General features: G+C 43.9%; 1 protein-coding gene across 3 annotated transcripts in view; it reads right to left on the minus strand.

Annotated features, from left to right (window-relative positions):
- The window catches only part of LANCL2 (LanC like glutathione S-transferase 2), a 541,821-nt gene that overhangs the window by 506,968 nt on the left and 12,539 nt on the right, over positions 1-22,314 (minus strand). The window lies entirely within an intron of this gene.

Consider the following 22,314-nt stretch of genomic DNA (forward strand, 5'->3'; position numbering starts at 1 on the left):
AAAATAGGCCACTCACTACCCATTTACTCCTGTGAGTGTACGGGAGAGTACAGCCCCCTATCCTCAATAGAAAAAGGTTGGTTTGTAAGATGAACTGTGGAAAGAAATCAGGCATAATCAGGGGGTTTGGAGAGAACCCCTTAATATGAAAGCGTCCGCACTGTGACTGGTCCATCTTAACTGTTTGGCTTGTTAGGCTCTCAGTGAAATGGTTAAGTGTGTACTTACACTTGAAAATCCAGGAATAAATGTCCAATAGTACCCAACCTTACCAAGGAAGGCTTGCAATTATTTGTTTGTAGTTGGTAGAGGGGTTGATTGATTGATTTGTTATTTATTATGTGCCTATACACAAGTGGTTCAAGGCGCAACAAGGCAAGGGAGGGGGAACAAAGGGAGGACAAGACACCGATCTTAGTAGGCCTCGTATCATAGAGATCGTGCAAACGCGCAACAAGAAGTGCAGGGGTGGGGGTACAGGGAGAAGTACACCCAGAGCAGCAGGGCCCTGAATTAAATGCAAGGAAGGCTGGGACTACAGGGGGCAGAGCAAGTGGGCCAGGCGGCAAGTGCAGGGGGACTGGTCATGGGGGTGGGGGAGCTGGTGTTCTATAAGACTAAGGGGATAACGAGCAGCGAGTCAGGAGATGGAGCAGGAACAAGAGAGGGTTAGCAGGGGAGAGGGAGCAAGAAGGAAGAAGAGACAAGGGAGGTATTTGAGGAGATCTGGCATCATCTTCATGCCACCAACCTCAAGCTAAAAACCTAAAATCATGTCTCAAAGAATGAGCAAGGTGGCTCATCTACATGATTAAACCAAAAACTGGTATTAAACTGGGGCAGGACATGAACTGAGGCAATTAAAGTAATTTGCTCACCATGAAATGAACAATGTCAGAAGGATTAACGAATAATTTCAATCTGCACACCAACCAAACGTTCACATTATAGAGTAAAGGATGGATGACAGTGTTACAACATCCACACACATGATCTGTAGCACCCAATAGTTTACAAGCGCGTACTGCTTACTAACAGGCTTACAATGTCGCTATGAATTTTATGCACAGGAAACAGTCTAAATATGAGGGATACGTTTTGTAATGATGCAGGAACAAAGATGTGATACTAACAAATCAAGACAGACACCCAAGAAAAATGTGCATGTCCCAACTAAATTGAAGGATGAGAGACAGATCAAAATGAAAACCATTCCAGGAATATATTTTAGATCTGGACCGCAAGTTGGTTTTACTTCCAGCCAATGTCATTGACACCATAAAATCCACTTATTGTGACATAGCAACGAGACTGAAGAGCTTTTAAGTGAGACTAGTTGCCATAGAACTAAAAGGACACAGCTGGGATTAAGGACACCTTGACTCTTGAAAGGCCTTGAACACCTACTATGTACATGTATTCAAAGCCATAAGGGAGCAGGATCGGGAACTTCAGGACATGTTCCTCATATCTAGAGTGAGTAAAAACCTCAAGAAAAATTACCAATGAGGAGAATAAGTAACTGGCCATCATGAAACGGTTGTCTGAAGTGCCTCTACCTTCCACTGCTGCCACTGTATAAGGGCTTCTCTGCCTTGCTACCAAAATACTTACTGCTGGGCAGGACCAGATGACACTTCATTAGATTAGCCTTCAATCCTACCTTGTCCAAAGTTTGGGTAACCAAATAGGGATGTCTCATGTACTCATCCCATGTATTACTAGAGACAGTGCTCCAGACAAGATGTATCCCTATTTTAAAACGTTGAGAGTAAAGGTGATTTCAAGGGAGTAAACATGAGTTTTCTCCTTCAAAAGAAAGTAAAACATATGTGACATCCAGCTGATGCATGCAAAATGTTAACTGTATGGACATCATTATCATTGCATCTTTTACAACGTAATTCAGTGAAGATATAGATGGGGTTAGTTAGGGGTATACATTAAGGTGGGGGATCTTGGGGGGGGGGCGTGCAGTGGGCTTCCCCTGTATTTGATTTTGCTGTAATTCATTGTACAAAATTTGATGTAATTGCATTCTCAGTGATGAATGTGATGTAATCACGTAGATCCTTGAGCTTCCCCTGCATGCAAAGAATAGGTACAACAGCAGCATAACCCTCAAACAGAAAGGTCAGCTTGAGTAGGAGCCGTTCAGGCATCCCTCACACTGAGAAGGCAAATCAGGACAACATCAATGCAAACCTTTATCATGAAGAACAAGTGGAGTTAACCCATGCAAGGCAAAGCAAGGTTAGAAGATACCCAGATAGAACAGATACGGAGTGGGTCTCTGCAGTAGAAGCTCCCCTCACGTAGAACAGGTACAACATATTCTTCAGGAGTGCACACTCCCTAATATAGAAAGGGTATGACAGGGCCCTCAGTAGATCATTCTTTCTTTACATGGAACAAGAATGCTGTGGGTCTGAACCGTACAAGATTAGTACAAGATTAGCACAGATAAGGTCAAAGCAATAGACGTGCCACTTGCATAGAGATGAAACTGCATGGGATGGAGCGGAGCAAGCACCCCCACACTCAACAGTTAAATGAAGGGCCCCAAATGCAAGCTAGACTCCCATAGAAAGACAACAGCAGAGGCCTCAGCAGTCCAAATTCCCATCACAATGAACTTGACCAGCAGGGGCTAAGGGATTCAAGCTCCCCTCACAACCTACATAGAACAGGAACAGTTAATTGCCTCTGCAGTGCAATCTCCTCACAGATTGAACTAATATAGTATTGATAGCTACTAGTTCAAATAAGGCTTTCTCTGCTTCCAGAATCAGAAAAACTCACATAGTAGGAAGTTAGTAAACCATAATTAGAAGGTATTCAGCCTTAGAACAACAAATTATATGTTTACCAATTCCCAGAAAGTATTCAGGTGTTTTATTTCCTAAAGCGTGTTGCAGAATGTGATGTTATTATTACAGGAGGCTAAGTCCCTCAATGCGACTTTCATTTTTCCTGCACATTTGACCTCTTCTGTATATATTTTATTTTTTAAGGTGCAGGTCAATTACACAGTAAAGCAAACATGAATTGTATTCCGTGTTTTGAGGCTTGGTTGTAGAATTGTCTAATGATTAAAGTCTGCATTTACTGGAACTAGTTCGAGTTAATGGTATGCCAGTGTTGTGATATGCTAAAATCTATATCTAGTCTCATGGTCAAGTGTTGGCTGGCCAGTTACCCTAAAATCTTTCAGAGGGTACTAAACCATCAACTGAAGTAATAATAATCACACTACTTAGATGTTGAAGGAACACTGCATGAAGCGCTACATAAAACAGTTAAATACCAAAACTGGATTACCACTAAAGTAAGTGAGTTTCCATTTCATTACAAATGAAACAATTTCATTTTTGTTTTGTAACAGTGCTTGTGCTGACCGCATAGTTAGGCGTTTAATATTTGAAGTGCAGTTTTGAAGATTTCAAAGAGGCTGTGACCACTAGGATTGCTAAATGGCAACCACTCACCTTTGAGCATGTCATCCGGGTAGGCATCAGCATAGGCCTAGAGAGGTTATAAAACTTGATCCATTATTCATTGAAATATCATTTGCACTCCATGAAGACCGAATGAGAGCACTGTGATTTGAAAGTGACCTTTTGGTGTTGAGAAGGCAGTCTTGTCTTTGTCCCCAGTGGCTAGCAGGATTTGTCAGCATCTCTTTGCAAAAGCCAGGCTGTTATACAGGTGGAGGTTTCAATCCTTTTGATAATTTCCTCAATTTGAGTTATCGGATAGGCATCAAAGCTCCATATGTAATTCATCTTCCAAAAGCTGATGCTGAAACGCCAACTGCCAACAATTTTACCAACTAATACACTAGGGGGAGGTCTAATAACTTCATGAAGGTTCGTTGACCTGGAGGTCCTACATCTTTTGTGCATCTTCTTGAACCAGACTGAGTTACCATGTGAAGTGTGCATGTATTGAAAGAAGTCCTCCATGCTTATGAAAACATGCAAGTTCGATCGGTTTTAGCTCCTCGGAAATCATTGCCTGGAAACGAGTGGGAGAATCTTACAGAGATTCACAGTTGCCACTGGCAATGGTGACTGACTCCTCCAGATCCATACACTTAAACAATTTAGGTGGTAGACTTGTGGGTGTTTTTGACAGTCTGGTTGTTTTACACAATAGTTGAGGTTGCTAATAACTGTAATATTGCTAATGACTTTAATGACTAAATAGAGTCCATGGAACTGTGGGAGCAACATGTTTTCGGAGGTCGGAAGTAGCAAAAGGCCCTTGTGCCAGCTTTACATTTGTATAGTTGCACGTGTCAGTCCAATAGGCACTTCTGTTTGTGCCGGGCTTTGAAGCACATGTTGATTAACCAGGTTGTGCACCAGTGTCACCTTTTCCATATTCTTTCCACAAACTGTGCAGAGTTCACCAGTGTAATTTATTGATTCTCCCAGGTTTCTTTCAGAAAGTCCAAAACATGTCATGGCGCCCCTTAATAGACAAGTTCAAAGAGAGAGAATCCAGTGAATGCCTGCCATCTTCATTAACTAGTTTCCTTAGGAGGCATTTCAAAACGTATATACTATATCATATCATACTATATATTTATTCATTGAATATTTGTAGGCTACAGGTATCCGACAAACATTGCATTAACAAATAAATAAACAGGTATCCGACAAACATTGTATACATAAATATCCGTATAAGCATCACACACGATGCAGCCACCCAACTGCTTTCAGAGGGCAGCTACAGGAGCGGCTCAAGTAAAGGAAAAGGTTGCTTATGGGTTGGCGAAAAGAAATCACCCGGTTTGAATAGTACCCAAGGGGAAGTTTTTAAAAAAAATAAAATGGGATGCAAATTGTGCATTTTACAGAATATTTACTCAGCAACACTGGTGAAAACTATTATCCGCATAGTGAAGTAACTCCTCACCAGTGCCATGGAAGTGGTTTAAAGTGGAATTGATATACAGTTTGGAAAAGAAGCAGCATGAAAGAAATAGCGCTTTAAACTATTATTTTGAACATTTCCTTTGATCAGAGGTCAACTGCTAGCTCTGCCCCCCTAAACGCTGCCTCCTCGGATAGCGCCCCGCCCAAACTCCGCCCCCACCATGGCCCTTGTGGGATCCCCCACCTATTTTTTTCCATTTCCACCACTGCCTATATTCTATAATATACGGCTTCCCATGTTAGAGTGTGGGTACTAGTGTTGACAATCTTCGAACATGCCTCCAATCTTCGAACACGCATAAAAGAAATGAAAGGATGCTGCTTAATCTGCCACTGCCATCACTCCCTGCAGCTGTGACACGTGGAGCAGAATGGATGCCGATTAATCTGCCCCTGCCATCACTCCCTTCAGCTGTGGCACGTGATGCAGAGCGGATGCTGCTTAATCTGCCCCTGCCATAACTCCCTTCTGACACACAGAGCAGAATATCATACCAGGCTGAAGATCCAAAAAGAGCATTTCTGTTAGGCAAGCTGTGTTTTTAAAGGAATTTTAACATATATATATATATATATGAATTTTAACACATATATATATCTTTCAGTGCACAGCAGGGGAAATACATTAGCCCATTTTTGAGTGCATAGCTGATATTGTAACCCAAGTTCCACAATGTGAATCCAGACACTTAGCCACACGGCCACAGGAATTTCATATTATATAGCACTAAAGGATAGGGATGGGCAGGTGTGGAGCTACAAAGAGGATCACTGGACAATCCCAGGAACAGAGCTGTTGGAGGACGGGCTATCTGCGTAGCCACCCAGTATTTTCATTTTCATGCTGTATGTATGACTGTAGGCATCAATGGTGGGCGGGGTTACCAAGTGGGAGTGGTCCCGAAGATTTCCGAACATCACCTCCATCATTCTGCCACGGGGATGCAGAATAAAAGTGCACACACAGGACGCTGGCTCACTCATGATTAGAAGATGGCATGCAACAGTGTAAGACTTTGGTCGCTGCCACTCTGGGCATAATTTTCAACAGGGTACTAGAAATCCCAGACCAGGGGAAACACCAAACAGGGAGAGATGAAGCGGAGGGAATATACAATCCTGAACAAGGGTTGAAGAGAGGAGTAGGAGACAACTCATTAGTAAGCAGATTTGAAAACCCGATTCATGAGCCACACTATTTAAAATGGCGTTAGACCCTGCAATTCGTCAGACTAGGACCACGCACTGGCATAGGCCATAACCAGAGGGAGAGAAAACGATAACCCTGCTGAGGCCTAGATGGCAGACACTGATGGTGACCAGATGTTAGGAAATATTTCATAATTGTATTTAATTTTCCCAACATATGTACACCCCCAAACTGTTTGCTGTTGTTTAGACACCATAGACTGACTTTGCCAGAGAAGCACAGCCTTCAGCTGCATTCCTCTGGGCTTTCACTCACTTTTTATGGGGAAACTGACATGGCCTTAAGACAGTCAGTACTGGGAGGCTTTGTTTCCCTTAGTCCTTTTCCCGTGTTGCAACTTTTGTGCAACATGTAACAAGTACACAATGTACCTTCCAGTACAGTGTACTTGTGTCTGTAGTCAGATTCCAAAGGCCCTAGATACTCCTGATGGACTTTTTGTGAGATGTGGAGATGTGTTCTGGACAGGGCTTGTGGAAGCTATCTTTTTCGCATTCTTTTTAACCCTTTCTTGCCATGTTAACCACGTTAACCGCGTTTGGCACAACTAGGTGGCCTGGCTCCAAAATGGCCATGCCACGCGGTTCTCTGTTCTGTCCTTTGGCAATCTTACCCCTTCACCTTCCCCAGGTCGAGTCGACCCGGGTCAGTCCTTATTTGGACATGCAGTTTCCCGTGAAACGCCAAGCTTTCGTGGGCTTCTGCATGCCTTGTGTGTGTGCCTCCAGGATGTGGACTGGGGTGTCTGTCCCCAGTACACATCCTGGGTACCAGAGAGTCAGGAATGCTGTGAATGACTGGGACCATCGTGGTCTGTGATTGGTCCACGTATGGAGTGTGTGTTTGTGAACAGATCTCCCATTGGGTCCTCTCTGTTTTGGCGCAAAGGGAACTTTGGATAAGAGGAGGCTGAAAACACCCATACCATGTCGATCTCTGGAGTTCTCACTGAACGAAAGATAGGATCCAAGTATCATGAACCTACGAAGCTGAGCCGAGGAACCGCTGGTAACCTGCTGGAAGGTTTGGCACCCTGAGCCCACTGTCGTACCGTGTGACCCCTTTGCATCTGGTCATCCTAGAAGGTCTTCCAAGACGCTTTGACCCATTGGAATAGTGGGACCAACTATTCTCGGCACCTTCATCAAAACCTGCAAGTAAGCTTTCTCGGAAGTGTCCCTGGGCCAACCAGTGGACTAACCAGCTTACCCAGTTGCTTTGCTCTGTCACCGCTGCTGTTTTGAGGAGGCCCTCGAAACTTGGTATACTGCTAGCTATGTGTCCACAGCACCATCACACCGAATTTCGTACACTTGTCGTTGCCAGGTCTGAAGTGAGACAAGTGCATCAGGACCAGAACATACGCAGTTACCGTGTTGCCCTGCCGCAGCAACGACCCTTGCAAGTGCGCTGCATTTGTGACCCTCTTGCCCCTGAAGCCTGCCTCAGTGAAACCAGGTTGATTCATCCACCCGGAGCGGAGAAAAGGCCACTGTCCCATTTGAGAATCCTCACTGTATCTTGGGAACTGAAAGCCGCAGAGATGTCCTTTTTGGCACATTCGAACCTACAAGCAAAGTGGACTGAACTGGCGGAGTTTGGGTCCGACAGCGCCTGGGAGCGGTGAGTACTTCTAACACTAACCAGTGATCCCTAGTGCCAGGGCCCTTTTTACACACAAGTGGCCCCTGAGGGTCCCTCTCCTTTCCACTGCTAGTGCGAACTAGCGACTCCATCCCGCACTCTGGAACTGCCTCTGCCCTCAAGTGGAGGTCCTCCCTGAATAGTGGGAACTTATTCTTCATCGCCTCATTCACCTTCCTGAGCTGCTAGAGACCCCTGAAGAGACCCTGTTTTGTCCATTGGAACAACCGCATGCACTTGCATTGCATGTACTTTTGAGCACAAGGCTCCTCTCTTCTTAGGACTTGGAATGTCTCTTAGTTAGGTGTGTTGCTGATGTCGAAGGGGCCTAAAGACTACCTGCACTGCCTGTTTCCTTCCCATCTAGGTTGTCGACATATTTCATGCATTTAACCCTTTAGACCCCAATGGTCTTGTACATATATTGTATTGATTGTGTTGTGTTGGTTTATTTAGCATTGCTGTGATTCTTTTGCTATGTCTGAGTTACAAAGACCTTGTAATAAATGTGTTTACATTTTTAATATAACACCTGTCTGGGAGTAATTTGTAAGTGTCCTTGCACTATGTGCTCATTGAGGTCTTTCAGTCACCCTCACCCCTCCTGAGACTTAGTCTTCACCACCGCCATTGCTACCTTGATTGCTCTGGCTTGTCCAGAGGTTACCCTGTTCCAAGAAACTAGGTTGGCCTTCTGAACTTCTGCCCACCAGGTCAGTGTTCAGAAATCCATCTTAACAAATTGGTGTACAGCGGTGGGATAGGACTGAAGGTGTCCAGTGTTGCACACTAGTGAAGGCATTTCAAGTTATTTCTACCCAGGACACATAGTGAATTGTTGCAGCATAACTGTAAAAGGCCATAGACCTATCTAACAATATGGAAATAAGTACCTTGTTAACCTTAAATGCTTCTAAACCTGAAACATTAAGAAAGATGTGTGCTGATAGGGGTTTACCTGCTCATGGCACAAAAATGGAAATGAGTCAAATAATCATGGAATGGCAAGAGTCACAACTCAATGCCATAGCCCCTGAGGAAAGTGCAGAAGGTGGTGGGCTGCTCTCACTGGCGGACTGACAAGTCTGTCACTGCACTTATCCATGGGACCCATGAGGATTTAGATGATGTGATGTCCAATGTTTCCTCTGCCCGTGCTGATGCTGAGGCCATGCTTGAATTCAAGAAACAAGAACTGCTGTTTAGGCAGAAGGAGCCTGAATTTAACATGGCCAAGTTGAAGATAGAGCAAACAGAAAAACAGAAGGACAGGGATCACCAGTTGGAACTGGCCAAGCTTCAAGTTTCCAATGGATCTAAGGGTCCTGGACATGGGTCTGGGTCCTCCTCTCATCCTCGGTTTCCTAAAGATCTGCTCAGTGTGTAAGAGGAAAAGAATGACATTATGGACTGGCTGAATACTTTTGAGTATGCATGTGAAGTTCAACAGGTTGACAATGCTGATAAGATTGCATGGTTACTTAGCAGACTGACCCGTTCTGGCTGCAGTGCCATTATGGAAATGTCAAAAGCTGAGAGAGCAGAGTTTGCAATGTTGAAGCAAACTCCCATCTTAAAGTTCGGAAAGACACCTGCCCGATACTTAAAGAGATTCAGAGAGTACAAAGAGAAAGAAGGTGGTACTTTGGTGTCTTATGTAACTGAATCCTTAAAAACTTGACTGGCTGGGTTGAAGGTTATAAGGTCTCCTCTTTTGAAGGTATGATATGTCTTGACATGCTTGAACACATTTTTTGCATCTTGTTCCCCTGAGCTTAAGCAGCATTTGGCAGATTCAAAGGAGATAGATCCTAAGAAGCTAGCCATTGCAGCAGATTTGTGGGTGTCACATAGAGTGTCCCATAAGGACAAGACTCATCCTGGTAAGCAGGAGGAGGGGAAAAAGTCCAAAGATAAGGAGGGTGGGGAATCCGATAAAACTTCCTCCCAGAAGGGCCAAAAAAAGAAAAATAAGGGTAAGTCACAGGAGAACTCACAGAGTGGTGGAGGTTAGCCACCAAGACAGAACTCTGGTTATAATAAGCCTCCCTATGTAAACAGACCCAGTGGATCTTGTTTTGCTTGTGGAGAAACTGACCATGTGAAGGGGGATCCCAGATGTAAGGTCAACACCTTGGGGGTCCACTCTGCTAATCTGGCCTTCTCCTCCTATGAGGAAGAAGAGATTACAGGAGCATCCTTCACCTCAAATTCCTTCCCCAGTGGGATAGATTCTGAGGTAGTTTTAGCTTCCCTGGGTTCCTGGGAGCCTAAAGTCTCAGAGGCTTATGCTAGGATTCCAGATAATACCATGCACTACTTTAAGGACAGTGTGCTGATCAATGAAGTAGATACTCCAGCTCTTAAGGACAGTGGGTGTAGTAAAACTATAGTGGATTCTACCTTGGTAGATCCAGAGGAAGTTGCCAAAGCTACTCTGTTACCCACTAGGTTGGCTTATGGCCCACCTCTCATGGTCCCTGTAATATCTGCACCTCTTACTTTGAATGGTACAGCAGTTAGGATTCCAGTGAGCATCCAAGAAAAGGTCCCAGGAAAGGTCTTGCTGGGAAATGATCTCAGAGTGTTATGGTTTGTGGGAGATACAGCTGAAAGACCCTGCGCAAGGTCTCAAACAAGGGCAGCACTGGCCAAGACCACTTCAGTGCCCCAGCCAAAGGGGAAACCCAAGGCTAAAGGAGTCGGAAAGTCCAAAAGAGGGAAAGAGAATATTCCCCCTAACTCACCTGCCACTGAGGTGGAGGTAGTTGGTCAAACACCAGAACCTGACAAAGTAGAGGTGTTGCCTGAAGTATTTGATCCAAATGACCATCCTGAACTAAAAGACTTGTTAGTAGGAGGTGGTCCTGACAGAGAAGAATTCAGTAAAGGCCAACGTGACTGCCCGTCTCTGGAAGGCCTTAGGAGACAGGCCTGCTCCCAGCTTGAGGGTGAACCTCCTGGGAAGCATATCATTTACTGGAAAGGTGGGCTCCTGTACAGTGAGCCTACAGAGTCTACTGAAGGAGACCATAGGAGGTTGGTGGTTCCCCTTGCTGTAAGACCCTTCCTCCTGCAGCTGGTGCATGAAGTGCCCCTTGCTAGTCACCTTGGAATCAAGAGAACCAAGCAAAGGTTATGCATGCATTTCTACTGGCCCAAGATGGGGTGCAAGTATAAAACAACTGCAGGAGTTGTGCCACCTGCCAGTTATCTGGTAAGAGTGGCTCAACAATCCAAGATCCATTGGTACCACTCCCTGTGGTGGGTGTACCATTTGAGAGCATAGGGATCTACATTGTTGGTCCCCTTTACCCCCAAACATCCTCAGGCAATAGGTTTATCCTGGTGCTGGTCGACCATGCCACCAGGTATCCTGAGGCCATCCCATTGAAGACTGTGACTGCCAAGTCAGTTGCAAAAGCTTTACTTGCCATATTTACTAGGGTTGGCTTCCCTTATGACGTTGTGTCTGATGCGGGCAGCAACTTTATGTCAAGGTATATGCAGGCCATGTGGAAGGAATGTGGTGTCACCTATCAGTTTTCATCCGCATACCACACACAGACAAATGGGCTTGTGGAAAGGTTTAACAGAACCTTGAAGAGCATGATTGGGGCTCTGGAAGAACCCCAAAAGAAGAAAATTGGATCTTCAGTTACCATGCTTACTGTTTGCTTACAGAGAGGTACCACAAGAGGGTGTTGGCTTCAGCCCCTTTGAATGTCTGTTTGGTCACCCTGTAAGGGGACCCTTGGCCATAGTGAAGGAGGGATGGGAGATGCCCAGTCCCCCTATTACTACCAACGTAGTGGACTATGTGCTAGGGCTCAGAAAAAGGATGGTACTCCTGATGGGTCAGGCTAGTGATAAGCTGAAGGCAGGACAAGCTCTGCTGAAACATTGGTATGACCAGAAAGCTTCCCTCATCACTTTCAAACCTGGTTTGGAAGTCCTGATCATGAATCCTATAAGGCCTAGAGCTTTGCATGACAAATGGTCGGGCCCTTACACAGTGGTGGAGTCACTGGGTGAGGTAAACTATTTATTGGACCTTGGAAGGGCTGGACAGGCTCCAAAAGTGTTCCATGTGAATAGACTTAAGGCTTTCATCCCAAGAGTTGAAATCACTGTACTACTACTGGTTTCAGATGTTGAGGAGGAGGAGTCAGAACCTCTCCCTGACCTATTCCAACGTTTTCCTTCAGACAGCTCCATTGAGTGTGTCCATGTGGCCCATCGCCTGACTTCTGATCAGCAAGCAGAGGTGAAATGTTTGCTTAGGCAGTTTTCCCCCTTGTTCTCACGGTCCAACCGCCCTCGGCAGGTCAAAGGAGAAGTAGATTTGAGGGAAGAGATATCATTATATACTCAAATGCATTTTTCTTGAACATTTTCAATTAACTTCCTTTTGACACCTTGGTGCAAACATGACATTGACACAGGAGACAATGTACCTACCAAAAGTAGGGGATACGGAATGTTTGCTCCCAGTAATATCCTGAGCCGCATGTAAACCACGCTATGTCCGCTGGGTCTGGCATAAAGAATTTGCAGATCGTCCAGTTTAACAGAAATTTACATACATGATCTGCAAATCAGTTCAAGGGTCAGGCAATAATGTGATGTACATGTGAATAGTGCATGCTATCTAACATGAGGGTTAAGAGGGGAGTCTGGGAATTATCCCTATCCTGCTCTGGTCCAGTATCATGGAGAGGGTGGTGGTACCTGGCCCTCGTTACCTCACCAGACAAACCATAGGTCAGGCAAGGGAATCGATGCAGTCCCTGTTTATTCATTGGCCAACAGCCCTCGGCAGGTCAAAGGAGAAGTAGATTTGAGGGAAGAGATATCATTGTATACTCAAATGCATTTTTCTTGAACATTTTCAATTAACTTCCTTTTAGTACTAAAATACCACATAGCCCTTACTCTAACAGAAGATAATTGCTTAAACACAGACAGGTAAACCTCAGCTTGATAATAGGGAAGTAGCAGTAGGAGTTGAGCGCAAAGGATAGCTTGGGACATAAAACTGGGACAGTGATGACCGGCATTTAATTGATGCATAAACGTATTTTATATTCAACTACACCTGTTAGTAAAGTAAAGCAATAGGGAGAACGGATTAAGGAGAGGAACTATGCCATAGGTTAAGGCATCATCGAGAGGAAAATGAGGCTTTCATCGAGAGGAAAATGAGTTTAATGGAAAATTTATATTCATGTATACTGGTGATATTTTTGATGTTGGGGAAGGGGAGTTCCGGTGGTAGAGGAGAAAAGAAGAAATTGGAAGAAAGAGGAAGCAAAGGCACCAAGTACCTGCCAAGTACTGTTTGCTGCCGCTGCCACTCCGCCTTGCGACTTTTGGATTTGTGCTGCCGGTGCTTTGCAGCCCTGACTGAACGGAGCAGCTGCTGTGCTACAGTGAAGGATTTTCGCCTGGAGGACGTCTTGGCTGGCAACACCAGCGTGCCTGACCTCGAGGTGACTGTTTGCCTTGTGCTGTCTATTGAGTTCGACACTATTGAACCTGTGTGCCTCACAAGTTGTGTGCTTCACAGATTGTGTGCCTCTGAAGTTGTGTGCCTGTGGTTGTGGCACCACACTGGATGTAAAACCATAGCCGCAAGTCCCTAATCATCTCTCTCTCTCTATTGTTGAAGGCGTTTCCTGCATGAGGTGGCCCCGCCCCCTGTGACGAGTGACGTCGTCCGAGCCTCGACAAATAGATGCATTCTGGCACACCCGAACGCACACCAAGTACCTGCCAAGTACTGTTTGCTGTTCGCGGTGCGCGGCTCGGGGTGCGCTAGGGTGCTATCTGGCTTTTGTTCCTTACTCTTTGGCCACTAGTTTTGTAGAACTAGAAGGTGTCGCATAATTTTGGCGCGCATGGGAGAAAAGAAAAATGGTATTTGGAGATAGGTATGTTGTATGGGAGCGCAAGTGGATGTGATTATTGATTATAGGAGGGAGAAGACAATCCATTTAGTGCTGTGTTGATGGGCCTGGTCTATGTGTAGTCTGACAAAGCCAGTTAAAGCCTTAAGTATATCAAGAGGATTTCCAGGCACACTGTGTGAAGAGCTTGGGTTGGTTAGTGTGGATTTGGTGGAGATTAATCATACAGTATGGTGAAAAAATTGCACAATTGTAAGAGATGCCTAAACGGGTCTCCATCAATGCTGACTGAAGGTAACATGTCAGATGAAGAGCCCTCTCACGAAACTGTAAATCATATTTTAAAAAAAGGGAAAGGCATGATCAAGAGCTTGAGCGACAGTACACCAACGATGGCACCAATGTACACAAATGGAGTCGCTATAATGTCACCTGAGTTAGAAAAATTAAAAAGGCCACAAAGTGAAAACGAGGTGGACACCGTAGCACAAATCCACAGGGAGGGGCAGGATGGGATATCTTACCCACTGAACCCGATATATAATATACCCATTACGGACAGTTCACTACTGGGAGTGGCAAATGACAAATGCAGCATGCCGACTATAGATATTTCATTGGTTACTCCAGTTGTCCTTGCTGAACTTCACAGCAGAACACGGCTATCAAATGGGCCGTCAACACCTGTTGCGAGCTCACGGGGCCTCAGGGAGCAAGTACACTTTCATGCAGCAATCGCGGAAAATCTGCATCAGCTAAAAGAAATGAGAAATAATGACAGAGGGTGGGAGACAAAGGACTTAAAACAATCCGCTAGCTCACCTGCACATGAGATGCGATACACTCCCTCTGATATAACCTATCCGCACTCACCGGTATTGGGCTTTGACCCATTACTATCGAAGCAAAGTCTAGAAAAAAACCCACAACCCAATTCATCATTACCATTATTTCCACTAGAAGAGACCCTAGTGGATCTAAACCATCAAGAACTACAGAATTTCCTGGTCCTGACCAGGATCCTGAACTTGCTTGATAAGGGGCACGAATATACACACGGGGGGATTGGTGCTCTTGAGTCTGGCAAAGTCAGAGATCAACTCTAGACTCGGTAGAATAGAGGGTTTTTTAATGGCACAGGAAAAATGCCACACATTCTGGGCTGAGCAACATCTGAGTGACAAACGTACCCATGTACAAAAGCTGGCAGAAACTGCAATTGCAATAAACGTTGACAAGATACATAAGGTAAACTCTCAAGCTTCCCAAACTGGCAACCTGGAAAAAGTTGACAGAATGGATATAGACATAATGAGTGGTTCTAAGGTTGAGAAATCAAATCAGATTCCACCGTATGCGGAGATTGCCAAACTACAACACGAAAGAATATTGGCCCTAGAAAAGATAGTCCTAGCAGCAAACTTAATATCGGTAGAGAGGATGGCTGAGGTCCTCACTACAGATGAAGAGTTAAATCTCACTCCATCAAAACTTGCCCCTGATAGCCCCTCTGCTGTTACAGATTTGATTGATCTAAATATAGATTTTGTCCAGAAGGGACATGTTTTTAGTGAAAGCTTATAGCTGAGGCAGGTAATGGAAATCAGAGTACCTTTTTCATGTCTCGCAAAGCAAAACAAACGACACACGAAAGCTTTGAAAAGGCAAAAAAACGCTGTTTCACAAAATTCTTCCACTCAATTAGGATGCAACATAACACACAGTAATAAGGAAAAAAATAAAAAGTGAATGTTGATGGTGCAACATACAGACAAAAAGCAAAAAAAATAAAATAATAACAGTATAATAAAGGATGAAATTACCATCGACATAACGCAACTTAACACTGAAAGTCAAGCTGTACTGGGAATAACCGATGCTACTGCAAAAAATATTGTTCCATCAAGCGTAGCGAAGAATACAAAAAAAATCTTGAACCTGGGGCTATGCAACAAAATGCAGAAATCATAAAAGAGGAGGATGCGTTATCGACCCCCATTCTCATACAACGCAGTTACAGTGTTTTTTAGAAAAAATGGATAAAAAAATAACTTTGTAAGCCCAAAATCCACAAACTTCGGCGGACATCCTCGCCACTTCAATTGCCCCGAACACTGTGCTGAATAGAAGTAACCCTAAACAAACAAGCCAGGATGAGAACACATTTGCGTTCTCTCAGGAGTCTGAGCTTGTCAATTCGCAGGCCATGCATGGGGGTTCGGATGTACAGCAAAAAGGGCAATCTATGGCGGCCACTTCTTCTTTCGAAGGAGAGGGCGCGGATAGATGGACATATTATAACGCATTGGGACCTGAAATGAAATTGGTAATGGGATGGAGGTTGATGGACATATTATAACGCATTGGGACCTGAAATGAAATTGGTAATGGGATGGAGGTTGGATCCAACGAAAGTAGACAAACCCAATTTAAATCGAGCATCGCTGATGAAAGTGTTCCATCAAATACCAGCACTGCGCAATCTAGTCTCTAATGACATTGATTGGATTAGACTACCATATGTGTCCAATGGTAGGATGCTATGTAAATATCAAAATACAATTATTGCTACATTAATATGGAAACACGAAAAAGACTTTCAATTGCTCGGTTATGAGTTATCTATGTACAACTCATTGGAAAACGCTACATATTTTGTGGAATATCAGCCCTCAGTGTCCCAAAATAATAATGTTACAGAAGATCGCGATACTCAGTTTGCAACTTTGCAAGAAAAAATTAGAGTACAATCTGAATCAGTCACGCAAATTGCTACAAGCCTTGCATGGCTTGAACCACTTATGAAAACCCTAATTGGTGATATTCCAGCTAAAGAAAAACTATAAGATAATGTAGTGGTTATAAATTCTTGGAATTGCTGTGGATTCCACAATCTTGAGCAATGGTTTCAGAATATTTAATCTACTGAATTACCAGCAATAATTATATTACAGGAAACCATGGCATCTCAAGATATTTATTTAGAAGGCTATGTGGCTTTTTGTGCTCATGCTGTAAGAGGTATACAGGGGCGTCCATCAGGTGGTCTTGCCATTTTTGTGAGACACTTATATTATGTTAAAGTGTGTAGTTTATTCATCCTCAGATATATTGGTTGTAGAAGTAACATCAAAATCTCGAATGCATTCTCACATGATATTAATTGCCCTTTATTGGAATCCAACGATAACATCTGTAGATACTATCATTGAAAAAGTGAATTCTGTACTACTACAGGTTGCAATAGACACTCCAAATGCACAAATCATTATAGGTGGGGACTTCAATTCGAATCTTAATACAAAACTGGTGGGGACAGACACAGTGACCAATCTGTATGAAATGTCAGCCTTTGAAGGAGGTCAATTATGGAGAAATTACTTTAATGAATGGGATATGCATGTATTACCTTTCGTGCACAAAGATCATACATACACTTGGTCTCGCGAGATGAAATTTTCCATGATTGATTATCTGGTGATCTCGGGCCCATTAGTTGCTTTAACAACAAGTTGCAATATTATACAATCGCACCTAAGTGATCACTGCATATTGGAGTGTCGGTTGGACTGTAACTTACCGATGTATGAAGTCAGGCCGGCCTTGTCTTTGATGGAGATAGACCGAAAAGCACTTTCCATCAGGTGGAATACCAGTTTATACAGGCAACTAAATTATATGGTCAATAGAGAGAACTGTAAAAATAAACACTGAAATGATGTCTAGGGTTGAGCTTACGACTTGGGAAAGGAAGAATGAGAGCATGATACGTGGCCATATCGATACCTTGGCAAAGCAACAACTAATGGTTAAGCAGAATAACTATAAGGCCAGATACAATGTGGCAATTGCCTTGAGGAAAAAACAAAAAAATAACGAAATTCGCAATCTGTTCAAATCATCCAATGAGATAAGCGGTTATGCGATCCGGAAAAAAAAAATTCTTGACAAGCTATAAAAATGATGTTAAACAAATGAAGATTGGTACATTTATCGAATCTAATCAAAAAATGATTCTAAATTTAATCAAAAAAAACTCCAGAGAAATTTGGGCAATACTGAAAGATCCACTCTTAAAAGGAAAGCCGGCTTTAGCGGCGAATCCTGGAGCGAATTCTATAAGAACAAGTATGATTTGCCACAGAAATTCAGTGGGGTAGATATGGCTACTACACTTCCATCGAAATGTCGCTGGGATTTGAATGATATCATTCACATAATAGCGAAATTAAAACCCTCTAAGGCTGCTGGGCCAGATGGCATTCCACCGTGTGTTATAAAGGATGACCCGAAACTATGGGCAAAAATCACGTTAAGAAGGTTGGAATGTGTATTTCAAGCTAAGAAAGTGCCCCATTCGTGGGTAACGGCGATTGTAATACCGTTACATAAAAAGGGTCCACTGAACGATCCCACCAACTTTAGACCCATAGCGCTAATTGATGTCTCAGCAAAGATTTTTGCTGCCTTAATATTAAAAGACTTAAATGACTTTATCACAAAACAGAAAATCATCTCACGGTTTCAAACTGGATTTCGTAAAGGAATGGGCACACAATTGAATGCAACCCTGTTGGCACACCTATTAAAAGCCACTAGGAAGAAAGGACATGGACCAATATATATGGCACTAGTAGATATATCTGGGGCATTTGATTCTGTAATCAGACAATTATTATGGCAAAGGATGCAAGATTTATTAATTCCACCTTACCTTATATCAATGATTATACTGCTACAATACAAATTACAGGATAAAGATTGACAAGGTAGGCTTGCTAACCCCTCCTATTACCACCCACATAGGAGTAAAGCAAGGCTGTAACCTGGCTGCCACGTTGTTTAACCTGTACTTATCTGAGATTGATACACTTTGGTCAACCTGTAATCCCTTTGCGATTAAATTGGGTGATCTCCGTCTGGATTGGCTGGCCTTTGCGGATGATTTGATATTATTTGACCTTACACCTTTTGGGCTCCAAAATAAACTAGAACATCTAGTAGAATTTTGTGAGAATCGCAATTTGCAGTTAAACCCAAAGAAATCGCATATCTTGGTGTTCACAAATAAGAGACAGATAATTAGATATCAATGGAACATCAATGGATTGCCAATTCCACGTGCACTGGGCATGATTTATTTGGGGTATAATTTGAATAACTCGGATTCGATTGACAAATGGCAGGTAGAAATCTCTACCAAAGCTTTGCCTCCGATTGCCCAAATGAAACTAATATACTCCAAAGTTTGCCATTTTTCTCTGATTCCTTTGATTGATTTCTATACTGTTAAAGTAGAAGCAATCATTATATATGGTTTAGACCTGTGCTCCTTGGAAATTGGTCCAATGCTTAATAAAATCCAAGGTAAAGTATGGAAAAAAGTCCTTGATTTACCTACTTTGCTGCCAAATACCATTATTATACATGAATTGGGACTTACATCTTTGGCCACTAAATATCTATGGCGTAAGCTCTCTTCCCATGCAAAAATGTTAGATCCATTGCCAAATTCTCTCTATGAGGACTTTGGAAACATGTTAAAGAAGGGTGTCCCAACATCGGTGTATGAGGCAGGAAAAAGTTGTGAAAAAAATCTGGAAATGTTAGCAATGGACAGTGGCGATCTAATAAAACGTCCTCAAATCGTCAAGTTGAAGTCAATTTTTTTTTTTTTTTTTTTTTTTTTATTCCCATTGTTTATAACCTCATAGGTTTTTACAACATGTTTTAAAATTTTTCTTTCCCAGTTGCGCCGTTTGTTTAGTATCTACCTAGGGACACCACTCCTATGGATTCCTGTCTCTTATTCTGAGCTCGCGAGCCGGCCAGACGTGTGCGCCTCCTCAGCGGGTCCCTGTAGGCTCTTACAGGTTCAATTTGGCCCATTAGCTCTTTGCAGCGCGACAGTCAAAAACTTCGCGGCTGTCCTGGACCATTTAGCCGAGTCCCCGGCTATCAGCCGTGACCAGGAGGTTTCCTCATCCAACGTCTTGGCTTCATTGAAGAGTGGTGTCAGATAGGATTGTCTCTCATCGGATAGTGCTGGACAGATCATTAGCAGGTGTCGAAGTGATTCTTGGTTGTCCGGCGTACTGCATAGCCGACACTCCGCTAATGGGGACAGCGCTCTGTTAAATAGAATTTCTCTAGTAGGGAGTAAGTTTAGCCGAGCCCGCATAAAGGTTCGTCTTAGATTTTTTTCCGGGAACTTATCACAGTACTTCAAAGGTTCCTTTAGGCGATTGTACGAAGGAGGTAGATGCATTAGAGATGTATAAGAAAGAGCTTTTTCGTTTGTACAGATCCAATCTTGCTGCTCTAGCTTAGTTTTGACACGGCCTGGATTTGAGATCAATGTTTCTTCATCACACAGCACCGCCTCCATAGCAATCTTGATTTTTTTTTCCCAGTCTGCCAAGGCTTTACAGCTCTGTCCTTGTAATTCCCCCCCCACGATTTTGAAGATCGAGGGGGAGCTTTGTAACCGAATTTTCCTGTATAGCTGCGTTGCGGATATTATCACCACCGCTCCGAGAGATAGTAGACCTAAGTCTCGACGGATTGCTGGAAGGGGAGCTGACTTAGGCAAGCCTAGTACAGATTTCCAAATGAAGCCTTCTAGACGAGGCCATAGTTCAACCGGGAGATTGAGGTTTGCCGCCATGCCATAAGTAATAGTTGGTACTACTTTCGTTTTGTAGAATTGAATGGCGGGAAACCATGAGAATTTTCCAAATTTCCCATCGACTGCCCGCATTTGAGAGGTTAGGTTCCGTACTTTTGACCAGAGCGAGTTTTGGAGTGAGTTTTCCCGGAGCGTGTTGTCTAGCATGACTCCGAGATATTTGTATTCGGTTACAACTTCAATTTTGGTTTGTCCCAGTGCCCAGCCGAAAGTAGGTTTCGTGCTCTTTGTTGGTTTTGAGAATATCAAGATTTTGGTTTTCGTTTTGTTGATTTGCAGGTTATTCATGCTCATGTATGCCGCTACGTTGGTCAGCTGACGCTGGAGGCCAATTGCTGTTTGGTCTAGTAGAACCAAGTCGTCGGCATACCAAAGCCTAGGCACTTTCACCCCTCCTAGTTTGGGGGGGAATGCTCGCACCGTTTTCTCGGACTCTTGATAGTCCCCAATAAATGCAATGAATAGGGCCGGGGCCAGGGGGCATCCCTGTTTAACTCCTCGTTTGGTGTAAATCATGTCGGAGAGGGCCCCTTGCTGGTTTAAGCGGACCCTTAATGATGTTTCCGTGTGGAGGGCCCGGATAGGGTCGAGAACTGGGCGCGGGCAGTTCCATGCTGTCAGTTTGTCCCATAGCATCGCCCGATCTACTGTGTCGAAGGCCTGTGAGAGGTCTATTAGTGCCATGTAAACTTTAGTCGCCCCCCTCTTAGCATTGGCCTTGATTATACTCAGGATAAGAAGATTGATTGCCGTTCCTGTGCCTTTTTGGAATCCTGTCTGAAAACAGTCCGCCGCTGGGGAGAAGGCGGCCCAGTCCTTGAAGTGTTTTAACAGCAATGATGCATAGATTTTGCCAATTATGTCAAGAAGTACAATCGGTCTGTAGTTGGCTGGTAGGTTTCTATCGCCCTGCTTAAAAACTGGGACTAAAATTGCCTCTGTCCAGGATTTAGGAACTTGCTTCAGGGTTTGACATTGGGTGAAAAGTTCATAAATCGCATGTGCCCATGCTGCTGGATGTCTTTTAATATCCACATTCGTCAGTCCATCTGGGCCCGGTGCCCTTGACGTTTTTAGCTTGGCAATTATTCTTAGGATGTTTTCCTGGTTTGCTAAATTGATCCATGGGTATTCCCCTCCTTTTTGAGTCTGGACGGGCGAGTTCCCGGGTGCCCGGTATAAGTCTGAGTAGTGGGAGATCCAGCTTTGTTCCGATACTGAACTCGAGAGTGGAGGCGCTTTTTGGCAATTTCTATTTCTGAGCAGTGTCCAAAAATCTTTGGTCTTTCTCGTCGCCCCAATTACCAGCATGGCTTCCGCGTCCTTCTGGTACAGTGCTTGGCGATGGTGTTTTAGCCATGCCTTGTAAATCTTCTCGCCCGTGTGATATTCAGTCCATGCCTCCACCTTCCCTACCTTGATCGCTTTCTTTTTTAACTTTCTCAGTTCCAGCCTTTTTGTCACCACCTCTTGGTTAAACGTGTGGACATGGTTGGGAGGGTTTTTCTCCTTCCCTCCAAAACTTGTTTGGTAGGGCACAAGTAGCGATACATATTCCGGTCTGCCCTCCATTTGGTTTCCTGGTTGGGCCCTCCCTTTTTGCTTTAGGGCGATTTCCAGCCCTCTCACGATGTTGGCTGAGAGACGAAGACGGTTTTGCTGCATATTCGAGCTTATCACTGGAAGGTAGTGCACTCTTTCCTTCATAAGACCGCCCCAGGACATCTGCAGCAGATTGTGGTCACTTTTTGATGTTCGGTATACTGTGAAGTCCGTCAGGTACGGAATCAGACCTTCGGAGATGAAGATGTAGTCGAGAGTCGCCTCCGCCCCCGACCTTTCCCATGTTGGAATTTGGGTTTTGTGCTCCACCAGTTCCTCTACATTGTATAGCTTCCGTGATTTCATTAGTTCAGA

The sequence above is a fragment of the Ambystoma mexicanum genome, chromosome 2q (assembly GCF_040938575.1).
Source record: "Ambystoma mexicanum isolate Mex_15411 chromosome 2q, UKY_AmexF1_1, whole genome shotgun sequence".
Classification (NCBI taxonomy): Eukaryota; Metazoa; Chordata; class Amphibia; order Caudata; family Ambystomatidae; genus Ambystoma; species Ambystoma mexicanum.